The sequence below is a fragment of the Amblyomma mixtum genome, chromosome 1 (genome assembly GCF_055824585.1).
Source record: "Amblyomma mixtum isolate Tamu chromosome 1, ASM5582458v1, whole genome shotgun sequence".
In the NCBI taxonomy this organism is placed as follows: domain Eukaryota; kingdom Metazoa; phylum Arthropoda; class Arachnida; order Ixodida; family Ixodidae; genus Amblyomma; species Amblyomma mixtum.
In genome coordinates, this window is record NC_143012.1 from 15531521 (window position 1) to 15552831 (window position 21311).

Below are 21311 nucleotides of genomic sequence, written 5' to 3' on the forward strand. Positions count from 1 at the left end.
GTGGTTGTAAGTCGCTATAGTAGTGCAAAATCCATGAGGTAGATACCGCTGCTTGTGTCTTAGAAGGGAAACACCCACAGATGTTTTGATTTGGTCTTCTCCACGTTTGCTGAGCGCACCGCAATAAACACTTGAAGCTCCCGTAGCCAGCGCTCTTAAGTTGAACACCGAGGCAGTGTTGGCGGAAAATTTTTTTATCTTTATTGCTCCTTGAGACATGGCAGGTTTCTTGTATTCATTATAAGGACAGGGAACACACATTGGAGCTGGTCTGTATCAATAGACTGCTGTATTCTTGCAAAAATGAGACCATTCTCAATGCAAACAGAGCTTTCATAATCTGGAAAATGCCACAAAATGTAATACAAGTGTCAGCCGCTTTTGCCCGCTTTTTCAAATCAACTGCATGAATCAACACTGAATTTTTTGGCGCAGATTCTACAGGCTTTGCTGCATCACCGTTCACTCCAAAACAGTGGACAACCAGTCCTCTTCAGTGCGGGCTTCACAAGTTTGAATCGAGAGGCAAGAAAATTTTTAGATTCAATTTTCCCAGCTGTAAATAAGTTTTTGCTGCCTTAAAAACGTTTCCATACCTAGAAAGAGCTGGGAAATCAATTTTTTTACTGAGAATAATAATTGGAGTTGTCCATTGTGGCCCCTCAAGGGGAGACGCGGGTCTTGAAATAATAAAAAAAAAAAATCGAAAATTTCGATTTTGCAAAAATGGCATGTTCGGGATCAGTGGAATCAATACCCTCTAAAGTTTTTACCTAAAAAGTTTCAAGGTCTAAATTCGACCTCCAGCTACTAAAGTGTCTATATATTTCATGCCCACAAAGCCTGGAAATGGTGATTTCGGAGCGAAATGCGGCAGGACATCGCACTCGTAGCTTCCCATGACTGCATTCCTGATTGCCGCCTTCTTGGTTTTGTTTTAAAGCTTGGCCCCTTCCCCACTACCTGGCATTACAACTTTGAAATATTTTTGGAACGTCCGCATTCTGCTGTTTTTTGAGGCCTCTACAATGACCTCCGAATGGCTTTGCGCGCGCTTCAAATGTGATTTTCTCAGCTTTGTGTTTCTTTGCCAACGTGACTAGTCTTACAGAAGTTTTTACTTTTATGGTGAAATTTCAATTAACCTTATGACATTGAATTCAGAAAGAACTAAACTGTGGAGCTATGCTGCTTTTGTTTGGCTGAGTCAAACATTTCAAATTTTGTGAGCCGCAGTGGTGGCTGGTGATGATGATGAGTGGTGGCCTAGTCATTTGAGCATCTGCCTCGCAGGAGGTGCAGAGTTCGATCCCCAGTGCCGCCAGGTACCCACCGGTGATACAATCTGTACAAGTTTTCCCCTGGTCTGGTTCTCGGCTTCTTTAGGGTGAAATGCTTGGGAAAGGGTCTTTGACCCCACCTTGCGTAAAAGAAACCTTGTGCCATGGCGCTCATTGGCCAGAGATGCTTTTGCATCATAAAAATTCGTCGTCATCATCATCATGAACCATAATGTCACCTAACTGTACTTCATAATTATGGTACTTGGACAAAATTTAACATTTTTATATGTTGTACTTCAACAACAATATAATTGGCTCAGCTCCAGATGGCAGGTCTTTGGCTACAGCCCCATTGCGATCAAAACCAAAAAATTTAGAAAGTGTCTTAACGACCTGTAAGAATTTAACTAATTAAGCTTCAGTTATTTTTATATAATATGGGAACTAATCGAGATATAGTGAAACTAATTATATTTTTGGAAAAGGAAGAAGCACATATACATCCCTAATTTTGTTACAATATCTTTAAATGTTCATTTCGAGACCTGCATCTCCCCATAAGGCAGGCTCCAAGTTAGCTGGGCCTGTTTGCGAGGATTTCATCAGGTCAAATGAAAGGCTTGAACACATCATGGCTTCTAATTATCTGTGGTTCAGTATTTTGTGTTGATATTTTTAGTGCCGAAATATGATCCTTTAAAGAATTTTGCATGTTTTTTGCAGGCACTGTCTATAACAGTGCCTGCAGCTTTGAACATTACGTAGAATTTTTATATTTATGTTGTGGGGAGCTACTCGTCAAACTGTCTGGGTTCTTTTGTTGTCTAGTCTTTGGGAGACCTCGAGTAGGATGCATCATGCATGCACTTGAAGATCTGTTTTCATGGCACCATCTAATTTTGCGCTTTTTCTTTAGCTTTTAATTGTCTGTGCCTCTCCGCCTTTTGATGAAAAAAAAATGACCACAAGAAAAAAACTGAATTCTTAACATTTCGCAACTTCGTCGGATGTAAGCATCCGTGTTCCCTCCTTTGTTTGTTGTGAGAGTGGCTGAAGGAGCTCTTATATTCTTGTAAATAGATTAATCAAATCCTGCTGATTGTCCTGGAGACTGTTGTTTGCTAAGGCTGCTATTGTTTTATATTTCTCTGGTTTTTACTGGTATGTAGATCACTGTTCTGGTACATGAGTTGCATCTCTGTGTTTTGTTGTTTTGCTGTGGTTTTGTAGCAGTTTAAGCGGTGAGCTGGTCAGACAGGTGGAGACGGGACAAAGCACCTCACTTAAATTTTGGTTTTTTAGGAAGTTCGCTTTCTTACTTTTTTTTGTTTACCTTCACCAAGACTATAAATTCGCAATGTCAAAAGAAAAGTGTTTCAGTACCACGGTCAGTGGTTATGACTTAATCTCAGATACCTGGGCCACTTAATAATTAGAGAACTGCTAGTTCTCACAGCTGCATATCAGTGAACTCCTTTCCATTGAAATAGGGACAACTGATGGTACTTCATACTGTCGATGATTGTTGGCCTTGTTGTTTGTGCAGCCTGCACCTACTGCCAAAGCATTTTATCATGGCTGTGTTTCTGCTTTCAGTCACGAGTGCCGGCTTCTAAATGAAGTGTGCCTTTCTGTGCAAAGAACCTTTCTTTTTTTTTTGTTTGGACGCTGTTGAAGGTGAATGGTTGCTTGGATTATGTAAAAGTGTGCTTTTCAGGAAGGCAGCCACCACATGCTGCAATTATGTGCTCATGAGCTCGTCAGTTTACTTAACACCTTATTTAAATTGCCAGGCATTTTGGCCGCATATAATTTATTTCGTGTTTCTGGGCAGTTCGGATGTATTTCATGGCGGAGATAAAATAGTGGAAAGTCGATTGCAACTTCATCGCTCTTACCAGCGGTACGAGTGGATTTATATTCGCACTGTGTATTTTTCATTGAATGATGAATGACTGCTGCCAATGGTTGAAGAAGGTGCAGAAATGTAGAAATGCATTTGCGTTGTACGGCTTGCGGATTATGAGAAGTGATCTTTCACATCGACCACGCAGAAGGAGATGTTGAATAGCATGTTGTGTGCATATATCGTACTTTGCAGAGCAGATGCCTTTTGCTCTGTGGCAAAGGCATCATTTGCACGACAACAGTGGAGTCAAGTGCATGATTGCTTTGTTCAGTTATGTGACAATGTTTGCAAGCAGTTGAGAGCCTATTGTGGTGACCTGGAACCTTGAGCGATGTGTACTGACAGATGAGAGCCTGTTTAAACTAGTACTGAAAAAACTTTTCTGCCACAGTTGAAATCTTGCTGTGCTTAAAAAGCTTATCGATTCATTGTTGTGACGGGAGTTAAGTCTCACTTATCGCAGCAAGGTTCTGTAGTGCTCACTGTTTTCATTGGGTGCACATACATGATCACTCGATAGCTTCGAGAAAATTGTTTGGGCATGTACATCTGCGGACATTTTAAGAGCAGTAAGAACAGTCACAAGTGCCACGTGATGTACAAACACAGCTTTGCTCATCGTTACACCGCGCCACTTGGAATTTCATGCTTTCATTCTTTGTTTTGCATTCTCTGTGTGTGCTGACTGTGTTTCATTTTGTACTTTGCCCAACTGAGCAACTGTGTGGTCTGCCCGTAGCGGCTCGCAGACTGTGACTTTGTTGGTATTCAGATTTCTCCTTTTGGCAATCTTGCCGAACTGTGCGTCATGTTTATACATGGTATTTATGTACGGCCGCAGATAGTGTGTGTGTTGCGCATAACCTGGAGTGTTGCAAGCAAGAGCATTTTTTCACTGTGGAGTTTTAGCCAACTGGAAACTGGCTCCCAAAATGGCCTTCTATGAGGTACCGGGTTATCGATCATTAGGGGCCTTTAGTGGGCTGTGGATTGAATACCGTGATGATTCGTGGCGCAAGCTTTGGAGCATTGCATATGCAGAGGTTGATTGATTGATTGATTGATTGATTGATTGATTGATTCAATTTTTATTTCTCAACATTTATACAAGGCATGCTTGTGAAAACATCTGGATGTTGTACAAATTATTGTAGCCACTTTGGCACATGTACAGCGGCTCTGGTCAGACACCATGGTGGACCCGATTTTCAGGTTGGCTAAAAGTCCTTGCCACTGCTTTCCTGGGAGCTTTTGTGGGCAGCATTAGCCACAAGTGCAGCCAACGTGGCTAACATCACTTGTGAGGGGCGCACAGTTTGTTACTTCAAATGTACACATTGTTTCGCTACGCAGCCATGTGCTGTCAGCTGTGGCGCACGTCTTACAGATGGTTCAGCCCACTACACTGCTCTCCCCCAGAGTGCACCCTTGTACCCAATTTTTTCCCTAGTTTAGCGAAGAGCTGCAAGCAACAAAGCCAGCGTTGCACGTTGCCGTGACTTTGCTGGTCGTTTCGAAACCCTCGGTGATGTGTGTTGTTTTGTATGTGTAAAACCATTATTGTACAAAGGTGTAATATATTCCAGAGACCATATGCAAATACCTTCCGCCAAGCATCAAAGAATGAAGTGAAGCCTATAGAGACAGAAATAAAAGCGTTATTTTAAGCCTACAATAGCTATTGAAGGAACTGTACTCAAGCGAACATTTCAAAGTCGAAAACTCCCTTCCCAAATGCAGTGTCAGGTGGTGGCGTGTTTTTTCCCAGTACCGGTGTTTCCAGAACCTGCTCTGATGAGGCCTGGATGTGTGAATGTTGTCTTCGTGATAACAGCACCATGAGATGACTTTCGATGGAAATTTCAAATGTTTTCCTGAAGTGTGAAGCTTCAAAGCATATGGTTACGTTTGTTTCTGATGTTGGGTTTTGTGATGTCATCAGTGGTACTATTTACTTCTGTGACATTACAAATGTAAGTGTTCCTATAACAGGCAGTTGTGAGTAGCCAGAATTTAAACGCACGTTTTGAACATCCCATTGGCCTAAGAGGAGAGAGCTAGAATTGTCTGGCTTGGTGGAAAAGTGGGAAGAAGAACTTGATGCTGTGTATTGTGTTCACTTGTGTCATGTCTACTAGTGATCGAGCACACCTTAGCACTCTTCCCTCGTCAGAGCAGAGATTGGTAATACGTAGCCCCAGATACAGATTAAGCAGTACAGGATAATATATAGCGTAACTATTTTCACTATTTTTTGATGACGTGAGTGTAGAAGTTTATTTTAGTATTATCCGAACGTAGGCAGAAACTAGCCTCTCCCATTAAATATTTCATACCAACAGAAAACTGCTTTTCAGTTGCAATAATTTATGAGTGCTTCAGATCGATAGACCCACCATTTTCACTCAAGAACCAACACATTTTCATCATCACATACCTTGTTTTTGTGTAAAATGTGTCTCATCTGGTTTTCGTGTTGAAGCTGATGTGTCGGGGTGTTGTCGAAGTGTGAGTACTGTGCTTTATTGCAATGAGTGCAGTGAAAGAGAAGGCTAGAAGTGTTGAGTTTGTTATTGTGCATTATGAAATCTCGGTTGAAAGAAAAAGAAAGATGTTTGGTCAATGCAATAATTATATAATAATAAAAGCTTGTCCTTTGGAGTTGCATGTCTTTCATGAGTGTTGTAGGAATGGGGATACCAAATTTTGCATTCACCTTGTGTTTGGCGCATGATAGCCTTAGATGCCTATGTGCCATTAAACCCAACACACAACACAACACAAATTTTGCATTCTGTTTTGGAATGACACACAAGACATTGGTAAACATGGGTCGTCATTGGGAATTCATATTTGCGGTTTTGATTTGAGGAGTCGCACCAAATTTCGCATTCTGTTTTGGAATGGCACACAAGACATTGGTAAACATGGGTCATCATTCGGAATTCATATTTGCGGTTTTGATTGGAGGAGTCTATTGGGGCTGTGACGTGTCAAGCAATAGACATGACGCATGCAAAACTACAATGTGTTCGCAGCTTTGTTTTCCGGATTCGCTCCATATGTCCGCCGCGGTGGCCTAGTGGTTATGGTGCTCGGCTGCTGACCCGAAAGATGCGGGTTCAATCCCGGCCGCGGTGGTCGAATCTCTATCGAGGCGAAATTCAGGAGGCCCATGTACTGTGCGATGTCAGTGCACGTTAAAGAACCCCAGGTGGTTGAAATTTCCGGAGCCCTTCACTACGGCGTCTCTCATAGCCTGAGTCGCTTTGGGATGTAAACCCACATAAACGAAACGGATTCACTCCATATGTTGCTCACTTGCCCTACTAGCTGGAATGGTAGCATGCAAACTGAAGAAAGCTGTGTGCAGTTCCTGTAGGCCTTGTGCGATATCAGACTTGTGACGTCAGTGCATTGTTTTCGAGGCACTGGTGAATTCACGGGGTGGCTCATGCACTGTTTAACAGATCATAGCAAAGAATGGCATGCAGCAAAAAAAATATAAACACCTTACAGTGGAAAAATTCACGGTCAATGTCGTTGAGAGTAGCTGCATGCATTAAATGCATTGCAGTAAAGGCGTAGCACATTCCAGGGCGTCTTGTACTCGGCAGTAGCTGCACTCGAGTATTGAGGAGCCTTCGCCATAAGCTGCTTTTCTTAGCTGGGCAGCGCGTTTTGCTTCCTTTGCCGCCTTTGGTGTGCAGAGAGCTGTGTGACCAGAGTCGTCTACGTGCCAAAGACGAGGAGGTGATGCTGGGAACTTCACCTCGGCCGGGTTGTAAGTGCATAGCGCTCTCCTCGCTCTTCGAATTAAATAAATTTTGGGGTATTCAACTGGATTGATGAGAAGAAAATGCAGCTGCATTCTTCTTTCACCGGCCAATCTATTCCAGTCATGACACTATTCTCAGAGTCTATTGTCTTTCACTCCCTATTCTACTTCATATCTGATTTTATTCAAACTCAACTGCCAGTGCTGTGGCGCAGCAGTGGAGTGATTTGCCACTGCACTGGTAGGAGGCCATTTCAGGCATATCCACCGATGGGGCTTGTAGACCCGTGTGCAAGAAAGAATAGCTCTGGCAAGCCTTATTTTTGCTCCTATAGATGTTCGGAAGGCTGTCTCTTTTGCGCGTAGGCCTGCTGTTGTCCACGTCGTTTTTCTTCTAAGTCATTTTCGTTTTTGCTGAGACATTCTTCGTTCGGCATTTCCCTCCCCTAGGAGTGGAGAGGGGGAGGGGGGTAGGAGGAGAGTTGGCAGGTGGTGGCAACACCATCTAGCAAGTGGAGGCATCACACAGACGCTGATGCCGCCGGGCAGTTTTCGCCTTCATGCCCCCCCTTAATGCAATCGCATTAGAGACCGCCGCGGTGGCTCACTGGTTATGGCGCTCGGCTGCTGACCTCAAAGACGCGGATTCGATTTTCCGCGGCGATCGAATTTAGACGGAGGCGAAATTCTAGAGGCACGTGTACTGTGCGACGTCAGTGCACGTTAAGGCACCCCAGGTGGTCGAAATTTCCGGAGCCCTTCACTACGACTTCTCTCATAGCCTGAGTCGCTTTGGGACGCTAAACATCAACCAACCAGCAATCGCATTAAGAATAGTTTTTGAGGAACACCACAATCGCGGCGTGAGGGACGAAAGGAAAGTGGGAATGAAATCAACGAGGTGCCGTAAGGGAGGAGACCGGAATAATTTCAAGCGTCTGGAGTTCTTTAACGAGCACTGACGCCGCACAGCGCTCGGGTGCCGGACGATCCGGATGCTTGACTCGGTAGACGACCACTCTAACCACTGAGCCACCGCGGCGGCCTTCGCAAACATTTTCGGCGCAGAAGAGGCGCCCACGTGCTGTGCGATATCGGTGCTCGTGAAAGAAAAGAACACCAGGTGGTCAAAATTATTCCAGACAAAGTAAATGCGATGGATGCCGCGAGAGTTGAACATGAAAGATAACTTGTTACTTTGAAAAAGTCTGATGGGCAACAATATTGCTGTGGGAAAGGCCATTCCATTCTAATGCTGTGCGGGGAAAGAAAGCGAATCGTGTGGACACGAGGGCACTCAAGTCCAGTGTGATGAGAAGCCTCATAAACACGAGCTGATGGTGTGATGTAGCTTAGCTTCATAGTCATCATCAGCCTGAAGGGGACAAGCTTCCCCTTAAAGGGGCCCCGAAAGACATGTTCGCTGCGTTGTTTTGCCTGTTGGTTGCATAGAATGAGGTATAGTGGGCATCAGTCGTACCGCGTATATTCCGGTTTTTATATTTTAATTAGCTCGAAAAGACGTTCATTGCGCTACTGTGTCAGTACACAGTGGTGGTTTTAGCAGTCGACATGACATCATCGAGCGGGAGCTTCATGACTGGACAAAAAGCAAATACACCACAAACTGCGTTAATAAATGAAGATACTTTTTGTTACGTTTTCGGGTTTTATATTAGATCGACAAAACCAACACGTTTGCCTTAAAAGCAAAGCAAGCATAACAAAACAAAGCACCATGGATCAGGGGTTCTGGCTATTGTTTTGCGTTGAACGACTTCGCACCTCTCTGTACACATGCATATATGACCTATAGTGCGATACAACGTAAAAAAACAGCAGTTGCTAACACTGGGCCGTGGTCCGCGGCGTCCTGTATTACTCCGCTGGCCAATCGCAATTTTAAACGAAATCAGCTTTTTAATGTTTGACTATATCAAACAATCCACGTGTCAAAATCCTAGAGCTCATAATTTTTTTCTTGTGATGATCTTATTGTTTACATAACAAGAGACATTTAAGCAACGGACTACGTTTTTGTCGTGGAGGAATTCTGTGCGCGGAGGCTGAATGTGGGCGGAGCTTCACTGCAGACTTAAGTTGTATCACGGCCGGTCTTGACGCGCGCGCTCTCTCGCTCTCTCTTACGGCCTGTGCATGAGGGGCAGTTGCTACCTATCGCCGCAGCTCTCCGGGGGCGCTGCGAGCCAACCCTCTCAGCTCGAGTGGAGCCGCTGAAATGTACCCTCGAGGTAGCCTCGGTAAAGCTCACTTTAGCTTCGGCGCGCGCTGGTTCTGATACCCGTGTTGCCGAACGGCTCCTCCGAGCACTGAGCAAGAACCTGACAACCATATCTTATGCAGCCACCGCTATCGGCACGCAAAGCATGGAACTGGTAGATGGATCCCAAAACACTGAGGTTGGCATGCAGTGATGGCGCATAGTATTAGCGGGTAGGGCTGTATTATTTGCAACTGAGAGGAATAAAAGTGAGGCAAGATATTTCAGTGCAAAACCAGGGTTAGGAAACATTTATTTTCAGAAGAGTGGGCTTGTTGGCTCATAATTGAAAGGTGAAAAACGTAGCGCAAAGAGACAAGGACACAGAAAAGACAGACAACACACGGCGCTAGCGGCATGTGTTGTCTGTCTTTCTGTGTCCTTGTCTCATAGCGCTACGTTTTTACCTTTCATTTATTTTCACTCTCAAGGCTGGCACTGTCTCTGTCGGTACTTGGAAATTTAGGAAGAAAATAATAGCACTTGCCGTTTGAAAAGGTTTAAATGTATCTGTGCATCTGTTCTCACAGTTCCGAGGGATCTCCGTTACAGTCTGAAATGCTTTCGCGTTGGCTTGTGGACGAAACCAGACGGCTTGTCATTTTGGTCTGTCATATCTGTGCATCTGTTCTCACAGTTCCGAGGGATCTCCGTTACAGTCTGAAATGCTTTCGCGTTGGCTTGTGGACGAAACCAGACGGCTTGTCATTTTGGTCTGTCATATCTGTGCATCTGTTCTCAAATTTCCGAGGGATCTCCGTTACAGTCTGAAATGCTTTCGCGTTGGCTTGTGGACGAAACCAGACGGCTTGTCATTTTGGTCTGTCAATTTCTTCGAGTAGTTGACGAGAAGAATTCGGAGAAACTTCTCAGAAATCAGATGTGCTAGGCGTTTGGTGTGACTTCTATCAACACCTTCCGGGCAGCATAGGAGGGGCGAATCTTCCAGATGTGGCTCAACGATTAACTGCAAGGCTTCGAGAACCTTTGATCGTGGGAGATCCTTGACCGCCTTTTCAAAAAACGACGAAATCGTTTCCAGGAGAGCTAGAAACTCGGGCTTTGGGTAGTGAAGTTCACCATTTTCTTGACTACGCAGAAGTTTATACAGAGGACTGCAAGTGTTGTTTGTTGTCACAAGCATGACGCAAGCGTCACACCCAAGATCACTGATAAGCTTGGCAATATAACCACCTACATACACCAAGCCCGAACAAGCAACGGACGCAGGTGGAGCTGGAAGATGTGCATGCAGAGCTTTCAGTTCTTGAACCACTTCTGGAGGAACAGAGGCGGCCGCTTCTTCAGCGTCTTCACTTTGTACACTGACTTCTTTCGATGGTAGTGCTTTTTTCTTGACAATGTGGTCCAAAGCTGCTGTAACGGCTCTTGCGTCCAGCGCATCGTTACCTCCACACATAAAGCGCAGTTTTCCGAACAATGCCTCAATAGGATCACTATTGAATTTTCTAGTCAAAACGTAGTTGACGCCTCTTCTCAGAAGGAATTGGGTTACCTCCACTGTGGACTTTGTGCTAAACAGTAGGGCATGGTATGTTTCCTCTGTGAGGTTCCCAACACCAGTGGCAATGGAACATTCTTGAATCTTCGTCACGTAGCTGCAAAACTCATTTTGCAGCCACAGTAGTCGGTCATCGTCTTCCTTAGAGATGGGCATTTTGCAGTCGCTTCCTTTGTATTTCGTGTCGTGAATGTCAAACCACTTCTTCATTACTTTCATGAAGTTGATTGTGGATGTTGCGTCCTTGAAAGCAAAGAGAACTGAGCTGACTCGCGAGTTCTGCTGGAGATGTTCCAGCGCGGCCGTGACTTGCGGCGAAAACACCTGCACGGCGCGTAGCATGTTCATTTTCTCAAGGTTCGACGGATACACATGTTTTCTTGTCAGATTTCTGGCCAACTTGATAGTCAATTCCTTCTGGTGCTCATACAGCTTCTGAACAAATGTGCCACTGATGACGCCAGTGCCATCTGTGAGCTCCCGTTCCAAGAATTGGCTGCGGACATTCTTGAAGACATGGCAAGGATCGAAGCTTAAAAAAATTACTCGTTCTTCGTTTTGAGGATGTTTCACTACAGTTGACAAGGAACCACTCCCCATGAGCTTAAACATCGTTCTGTTCGCTGAGTAGTTATCGGTAACAATACGGATCACTACAAAGCCGCATTCCTCAGCTGCAGAGATGACGTCCTTCGTCCACGCGTACAAGTCTCTCCCGCTGAGCTGCTTCGTGAAGTAGTAAGAACATGGGATCTTGTACGAGCTTGCCACTCCGTGGAGCACGAAACATAGGACTCGGTTAGCAAGTGTTTCGTTCTTCGCACGGGGAGCACCGTTTTCTGGCTTGTCTTTGATCCCAAATATTACGTCAGACTTCCGATCATATATGCACTTTGGCTTTATAGCTGCTTCATCGATTATTAGTGAAGCCATGTGCTGTCTGTGGCTGAGAAGGGACGCCTCGTGAATCAGCCTTTCTTTCATGGCACTACTCATTCCAGAAGAAGTTGAGCTAGGGCCGACGTAGCGCTGTAGTGTACACTTATGCGGCAGTGTCAGCAGAGTAGAACGTGCATGATCATAACCTTTTGGCGAAAGGAAGCGCCATATGACGCACTCTCTGATTACTTCTTCAGGATAAGACTGCAATTTCTTCTGGTATCCTTCAACTTGGTGAAGCAGGAAGACAGCTTTTTTCTCTCCCTTCTCGGCGTCTGAAGCAATATTTTTCATGGATGAGTAGAGCTTGTCGTCACGATATGACGAGATCACCTTTCTCTCTGCTTCTAGTTGCTGCTGTGCTTTTGAGCAATTGGAGCGGTAGTACGCTACCTGTGAACGAAGCCTAGCTATCATTAAAACGTATCGACTTGCTCGCTGCCCATCGTTGTTTGTTGTTTGCGTGCATACAGTGGCTTTCTGCTTGGATTCACCTTCCGGCGACTCTGACACCGCATTCTCGCAATCTTCTGGATCTGCCTTTCGCTTTGCTGGCTTCCTTGAAGGAGCACTGTCTCTGACTTTTAGCGTCCTACGTGCTTTCTTCGCAACGGGTGCCAGGTAAGATGGATACCCTTCAAATACGGTTGGTACCGCTCCAGGAACCAGTTTTCTTATTTTGCGATCACTGACGTAGTCACTTGCCAAGAAGTGCTTGCTGCATACTGTAGTCGAAGGTGATTTGTCATTAATGACGAGATTTTCCCGAGAAATGTTTTTTTGCCATTTGGTGCACAGTTCTTGGTCAACTGGAAACTGGTGAAACGACACACCGGGAGTCTTTCCGGGACGCGACTTACAATACGGCACACAGCAGTACACCATAGCCACAATATTGATATGCGCGCCTTCACTTCACAAGTTTGGGAGACGAGTACCCATTAAAAGTCGATGCAAAAACTTACTGAGCAAGGCACACGAAGAATGAGGCTCCACGTGGCAAACTTTTCGGTCACGCGTTTAAGCACAGCGTCACAACCACAATGCGTAGCTTCAGAGGTTTCTGGGACGAATATCCATGGAAAATCCGATGCACAAAACTTGCTACCTCGTTAGCAAGACGCGCGAAGCATGAGGCACATGGCAGCGACAAAACGAACACGTGAAAAAATAGGCACGTGCGCACCGACTGGTCAAGACAGGCTCCGATGCTGCCGCAGGAGGGGTTAGGAGGGGTTGGCTCGCAGCGCCCTCTCGCGGAGATCAGCGATGGCGCAGCGCAGAAAAAAATGCTTTGTTCGCTCGGCGCCTGCTCAGGCCGTATGGAGAGAGGAGAGAGCGCGCGCGTCAAGACCGGCCGTGGTTGTATCCGACTTTAGCACACAGCATTGAAGGATACTCTCTACGTATCTGAGAACTGTTTGGCGGAATCGATGTGATCGAGCCATTGCATTCTACAAGCGTTCGTTTCGGTTACAATTTAAGGAAGGGCACAAATAAAAAATTGGCAGAGGCTTAGCTCAGCTATGCCAGGATGTACGTAGCGAGAGCTACCTTGGCGTCTCCGCTTGGCAAGACGTTCCTTTTGCTTAGGCGTCTCCGCCGCTCATTCACGCTCCTCGCGCGGCGGCGAACTCTGACGTCATGCGCCGCGCACCTGCTGCTCCTCTCTGGTTTCGCGCATGCGCACTACCCGCCTCCCAGGCTCACGGCGAAATGCTCTAATGGGTAGCGTAGCGAGCTCTCGCTACAAAAGACCATTCGTTTCACATTTACAAGTGCCCACCGTCAACTTGCGGAGGGTCATCGGGCGGCGGCTCCAGATGGCGCCGCGTTCTCGTCAACAGCGCTCAGTGGCAAGGCACGGTACGCGGTGGCGGTAGCGGATACGCGCTATGCTAAAAACTATCTTGCGCAGGTCGTCACTCCATCGCAGTATCTCGCGCTCGATTTCGGATAAGTCAGGGAAGACCATAGATCAATGTCTTCTCCACTGCCGGCGTGATGGTGAAGCATCGCTGGGCCAGCTGGGCGTTCACATGGTCGTTCCAACCATGGAAACAGTGCTGCCAGCCTTGGCTAGAACTAGTTATGGAACAGGCAACCATGGTGTGCAAACTTCCGCGACGTGCTCAGATAGGCTGTTTTGATTGGTCCCACCCAATGTCGTCATTGGGAAACTGAAATGGGAATAGGAAGCACCGCGACAATCGAGTTGATTGGAGCATTTTGTTTGCTTGTATTCTAAAATTTGTTCATTGAATAACTCCCGTTCCTACGGACCGATTCCTGTAATTCTTTTTGAGTCAGCATTTATATGGCAAAGAATCACCTGAAGTATGGGCGGCATCCCTTCAAGCAGTGTTTCAGAGCCCCTTTAAGGGTATGGCGCAATAGCACAGTGGGTTAATTCCCAGAGATGCATGATTGGTCATTCTCTATGCATTCTTAGATCTCTTGGAGCTCATACCATATTAGCTCTATGCTCATACCACTCCTGGCGCAGTGGTGTAACGTGTAAGCGGTAAGCCACTGACCTGCGATGGCAGGTACTGTCATCGATGGGCCTTGTGCGTCCCAGGTTGCTCTTCCCCAGCGACTTGTCACGGTGGGCGGGTTGTGACGACGCCGCGAGGTCACGTGACCTAGGTGGCCCACTTTCCTCCTAGGTTGATTGTCTCGGGATTTTTCGCTAACGGTCACTGACGTCGCCGGACTTTCTGCGACACGACAAACGAGCTCTTCAACTCTATCGTGTTAAAAAGTTGTGATACAGGGTTAGACTGGCAATGTAGCGAAGCACAAGCGTGGGTAAGGCATATTGTAGTGTAGGTATTATAACTGTATCTAACGCACGCCTTGGATCTGGACAGATTAGAGACCACTGATTATGAGATATGTTTGGTGTAGATTACGCATTACGGATGCATAGTCAAACTAAGCTCTAAATAGCGATTAGTAAGCCAGGTTTTTAACGGGTTGGGTAGGGTGACGTAAGTGGCGTTTCAGAAGGCCGTTTTTATTAGCGGATGATATATTACGTTTCAAATATACGCGAGCGCACCAAGTTGGATCATGAAGCAGCGTGACTACTAACTATTTAAATGAGCTCACTGTTTCTATCGGGATATGAGTTATGTCAGAAAAAATCAACAGTTTAGTACAACGAGTGAAAGATGTAGTTTTGCATTCCTGAAGATCAGTTTCACCATCGAAAGGTCGTACTATTTCCGAATATTAGGTCATGCTGGGCGGCTCCTAGGTGGGAACTGTCATTAATAGTCAGGTAAATGACGCACTAAACGCCTGAAGTTATTGGAAGGAAATTTGAATTGTGTTGACTGTGACAGATCAGATTGGATTAGTCAGATATTCGTTAATCGACTTTAGGCTGCTAGGCTTTAAATTTAGATGAGAAAACTTAAGTATAGTAATCTCTAGTGTGGTAACTTTTCACAGGGTTTTTCGTAGTCTAAAAAGGTAGCGTTAGTGAAGGTTATGTAATTGACGGGTAAATGTAGTCAGTTTGACAGGAAAGGTGCTTCCGGAAACCATGTTTGGATGGACGATAGAAGTTGCAGGAATGAGAAAGTTCATGATTTCAGTATAAAATACATGCTCCAGATTTTAGAAGGAATGCTTGTTAAGAAAGATTGGAACGTCTTTCCTCGCTTTCCAGAAATTCGGTATGTTGCCTGAGGAGATAGATGGATAGAGCAGTGGTAAATAGGCGGCAGAAAGTCACTGATATGACATTGATTTGATTTTTTTTCGGTATGAGATGTGTCATCCGCGAAGAAACAAATAGGAGGCATTGCTGATTCTTTGACAGTACTTCTTAAGCCATTAGTATGCAGGTATAAAATCACACCCTTTTGGGTTCAGAACTGTTCAGAACGTCAGCGCATGTTAGATCATTAAAGGGGCTCTGAAAAACACAGATCTGTGGTTTATGGGGCCAGAGCGACACAGTCTATGAGAGACGCCGTAGTGAAGGGCTCCGGAAATTTCGACCACCTGGGGTTCTTTAACGTGACATCGCACAGTACACGGGACTCTAGAATTTCGCCTCCATCGAAATTCGACCACCACGGCCGGGATTTGAAACACACCGTGCAGACAGCTGCAAACTGTGACGAGAGGAGACGGAAAGGTGTGAAGACGCTGAAATTAAAAATTTTAACTGTAGAAACTCGGCCCGTACAGAGCGCATTAAAAAAAATTGCCGAAAGATATTTGTGAAGCGGCGTCCTTTAACATCACAGGCATACCGCACCTTTATCGAGGTCGATTATGTACACCCGTGCGCAAAAGTGGAGAGACCACGCGAACTGACAGAACTGAGTGCCAGCGCTTTCTCACGGCGCAGCGCCTGCTTTCGAGATATGCATAGGGTGCCTGACCAAATAAGTTAACCCGTCTTTCTACCCATTTCTTCCAGACACGCCTTTATACACAGACAAATCGCAACCACCGCCATTCCCGTGGTCTCTGCACTTTTGCGCACGACTGTACATGTTTTGAGAGTGTACTACGTACTACAATTTTTAGGCGTTATTGGTTAGGATGTTTGACGAGACATTGTTCTGCGTGGCTTATAACAGCTTCTAGAGAGTATTAGTGCGAAAGCACAACTCCACACGTACTAAACCCCAGCAAGAATTTTGTCATCTTTCTTGTCTTGCGCTCCGAACTAACCCGAGCTTACCCGAGTTAGCTCGAGTAAGTTCGGAGGAGTGTCGCGAAAGCTGCAGCCAATGGGATTCAGGTGGTAGTTAATGTTTGGCTGCGGAACGTTGCTCGGGAGGAGCAACATGGGTCGCAAAATCCCTATCGGTGGCTATGATAGAAACAGCCACCTGCCAGTGCAGTAGCGCATCGCTTAACTGCTGCGGCACTGCGCTGGTAGTGGTATGAGGACACGCCGCCATGTATGACTCCGTAGTAACCGTTCAGAGGTGAGTGTATACAAGTTGCATGTTGTGCTGTATAGTGGAGCTAAAGTGTTGCCGTCGTTGTTGGTTCTTGCAAAGCGTTACAGGTTGTGTACCGTAACAACTTGCAGTCCTACAACTCTTCACAAGCATGCGTGTGCAGCGTTGCTTTGCCATTTTTGAGAATGTTGCGTTTAAGTTGTTTAAATGCTTAATTATAGTGGGGAAAGGTTATTCTAACGTTTATTAGCAACATTACAAAAACGAGACGTAATTGCACAAATGCGATCTGGTGCGGAGACACGAAGACGCACACGCAGTGACAGGACTGTGTTCGTCCTCGTGTCTTCGCGCCACCTCGTGTTTGTGCAATTACATCTCGTTACGACCAACTAGCTCAAACTAAAGTATTTCTTTTACAAAAACATTAATAAGAAAGGACGTAAATAACATTTGAATTGACGCTTGACCAAAACAGAAATATAATACTACTGTTGGTCAAATGTTTTAGGGGAATCCCCCAAGGTGGAGTAGATTTGTAATAAGGGAGTAATTACTCATTGACATCCACCCAAGCGCAGCCATACGGCTACAGAGGAAAGCTATACAGCTTTCTCAGAAACTTCGCAGTTAAAGAAAAATTCGTCCTGGTCCGGGGTTCGAACCCGGGACCACCGCTACACCGGAGCAGTTGCTCTACCAATTGAGCTAACCGGGACGGCAAGCTTATGGTAGGGCGAGAGCGAATTGATCAATAACTCGAAGTAGGAACAGTGTTGGTCAAATGTTTTAGGGGAATCCCCCAAGGTGGAGTAGATTTGTAATAAGGGTTGGTTGGTTTATGGGGTTTAACGTCCCAAAGCGGGAGTAATTACTCATTGACAGCGGTGGTCCCGGGTTCGAACCCCGGACCAGGACGAATTTTTCTTTAACTGCGACGTTTCTGAGAAAGCTGTATAGCTTTCCTTTGTAGCCGTATGGCTGCGCTTGGGTGGATGTCAATGAGTAATTACTCCCTTATTATAATACTACTGTAATGTTTCTGTGTTACCTAGGAGTGAATAACAATATCAGCACAGTGCGCTGGGCATCCGAGTTAGAAAGTAATCACTCGATTTCTTTGCAAAGGGACAATATGATGTACGAACCTGCGTTTCGAAGACAAGAGAGTTACTTGTTCGCGCCGTGGCATGGTTCCCGAGCCCTCAGAGCGCCGCGGTCCGCTGATGTCTCTGGCGATTTGATTTTCCACGCCAAACGAATGTTCCAAAAATGAAGCGGTGACGAATAACGCAATTCAACGTGACTTCGGCCGCATATTGGGGTACGGACATCAGCTTGGTCACTGCTGTTCCGGTGCTGGTAGTATGGCCGCGTGTCCATGAAGACAGTAGCCATGACAGGCAACAGCATGTGCGTGAACACAGGGAGGAGCAACTGCACGTCCGCGCTGGCACATATGCCAATTAAGCCCACTGCGAAGGTGCCAAGCTTAACGCTATAATCAGCGCGGCAGACGGGACCAGTGGAGAGAAAAACGCAGTCGCCAGCACTTATGTTGTCCTCTCCGTCCATCCTGTCTCCTGCACGGTTTTCTGTCAAGTATGCTGCGCCATCTGGCCCACATCAGCAGCACTCCTGTGCAGACACTGTCGTCATCGTCTGTCTTGCCCTCAGTGATTTCCATGTCGAGTTTATACGCGCCGCTACAAACACAGGGGTGGAGTCGTAAGGTTCGTCTTGCAACCGGGTAGCCTTCGCAACCGGAACTGTACGCGTCGGCATTCCACGCGGTCTCGTACCGCTCCGCGCGTTTGGTAGAGTCATCATCAAGTCAGTGTGCTAACTCGGCATTGGCCCTTGTAGTGCAGAATCACGAGGTCACTGCGCCTCCACAGTTAAAGCCTATACGTTGCCACGGTGAAGTTGGTGCCGTTCGTCCCAATTAGAAGGTGTGGATTGAGTGAGTGATAGGGAAAAGAAACATGACCGCTGTTGGGTCGGGCAGCCTTTCGTCCTAATTCCTTTTATCCGAATTAGAAGGTTAGGGAAGCACAGGGGATTATATAGGGGCTGTGGAAGCACGACCTAAATGTGTCCTGTAAGTTTTGAGGCATTGCAGTGCTGGCACGCGGGGGGTTCCTGCTAAGGGGCTGTTTATGGCGCGCTCTCCGGAACGCTCCTGGAACTGAGGCTGTTCAATAATTACGTCGTTATAAAGGCAGTATAGCTATTGAAAGTGATATTGTTCCAGCTTCCAGGTGCAAATGTCGGTGTGTGGGATACCATGCAGGATCACATGGCCTCAAAGGGTATACATTACGTGATTGTCCGCTTCTGGCCCACCTGGACACCATTCTTAATGAGCAATACGTCAGAGCTGCAGTTAATGGTTACCGCATGCCATGGCGAGCACAGAAAAATTCTTAGATGGCTGTATCGCTTATGAAGTGGCGTAAATAGTGGCTAGGTGCGTATACGGATTTCTGACCGAACCCACACACCAAGGAGGACGCCCTTTACTGCCGGCGGGACATCATGTCCTGTTACAAGTACCTAAGAAAATTGGGTAAACAAAAAGTAATTTTCTAAAGCCCTGCAGCGCGAGAAAATCTGTGTTCTTTTTCCGCAGCAAACCGAAACTCGGTGCATGAGAAACGCATCTAGTGCAAAAGCGACATCCGCTATAATGACGGGCTGCTAAGACTGCGGCGCCCAATTCGAATCGTCTGTGGCAATTTGCCCGACTAGGGAGCCTCGACGCTTAGCTTAGACTGCGGACTCCGGTGTTATCTTTTGCTTCGTTGCTAGGCGCAAGGAAAAGGATAGTCATCGTCGACTATGCGGCCGTCGATTCTAAGAGCCCTGATAAGCGCAGCCCGCAGTTTTCTTTTTTTTTATTTGCCAGTTTCGGGGTGTCTGTCAGATGGGATAGATCCGTTCAATTAGTCACCAGGTTTAGCTGCTGTTCGTGCATAACCGCTGCGTGTTAGAAAGTGCATCAGACAAATTTCGTCCGCTAAGCAATGAGAGCTTGCGCGACCGTGGCTGTATAGCTTTTAGGCAGCTTTTGTGGTTTGTAGCGCAAGTTTCACTAAAAGCGTTGACGTTTGCCTTTGAGTTGCTTTTTTGGCGGTGCGCGGGCGTTGCAGTGTCAGTGTCTTAAATTACTTAATTGTGAGGAAGTGTCACCTCACCCATGTAAAGACCAAAACTTCAACGTCGCAACGTGAATATTCTGAGAATAGCCGCACCAGTGCAAATCCAGTACTCCCTTGCCGAGAAGGTGGACACTGATCGCTTAACTGAGCGCGTTAATGAACGCGAAGTTGGCATACAGACTGTATGCTGCCCAAAATCCTGGCCATCATGTGCCGACTCGCCTCACATTTGTAACGATATGAAATCGATATAGGACCACTGGATCAGTCCATGTTCAGAAAAGGAAGCGACCAGCCAGAGCTACGGGTGATTTTGACATCGATGACCTGGCGTGCGTCTTCGTCAGGCCGGAAGCAAGCTTCAGGAAAATAGCCTGCACATCTGGAGCGAGCCCGGCCTAAGTTTCGTGGCCACTTTCAAGACATAGCTACCACCCATATCATGTGTGTCTTCACCAGAAGCTGAGACCAAATGACTTTCAGAAACTGCTCGATTTTTGCAAGTTGTGCATGATTTTGGCCTGGTTTAATGCGGCGAAGACTCGGGATATTTCCACGGAGTGCGTTGGACTGAGGAGGCCCAATTCTGCAGGGATTCGAATGCCATCTTGCACAACGCCCATTTTTGATGCGATCCACGCTGGCTACGTCAGCATAAGCACCAGGTAAGATGGTCAGCAAATGCTTGGTGCGGCATTTAGAACGGTTGCATTTTTGGTCTTTACTTTATTAACGAAAACCTTAATGGGTAGAAATACACAGACTGCCTCCTAGCTGGCCCGATTTACCACCCTTAGATTTCTTCCGCTGGAGATAAGTTAAAAATGAGGTTTGAAAGCTGAAACCAGCCAACCTCGAAGATCTGAAGCAACGGGTAGGAATATCATTTGCAAACATTCCCAGACAAGTGCTTTTATCTGCTGTGAACGCCATGAAAGACCGCTTTCTGATGCATTGCATGAGGGAAAGCAATTTGAGCACGTCATGTAAAAATTTTGTTGTCCCAAATGATAATTCTTTCGAGGTGGAGTGGCTGAATCGGGCGGGAACCAATTGAAAGATTGAAACATACAAATGTTGTTTATTCATGTTTGTTCTACGACTCGGAACTGCTAAACACCTGTATTAAAAATTTCCTAATCAAGGGCTACCACTTCTTACTACAAATGAGGCGCGTTTGCTTTCGGCACGCGGCAAAAGAATTGAGGCGTCTGGTACGAAGGAACGTCGCGCTACAATGCCAGATTTTCAGCCACGGACTCATTCTCGTTTACTTTTGCTTTCATGTCGATAAAATGCAAAAGAAATAAACGCTTAATAGAAATTACACAATGCACGTCAAGAAATCGACACCGCTAAAGAGAAACCCGCACGCTGCCACATAAACTTGGCTTTATTCCTTTAAAGAAGATAGCGTGTGATGCGAAGAAAGAAAGAAAGAACGAAAGAAAGAAAGAACGAAAGAAAGAAAGGAAGAAAGGAAGAATGAAAGAAAGGAAGAAAG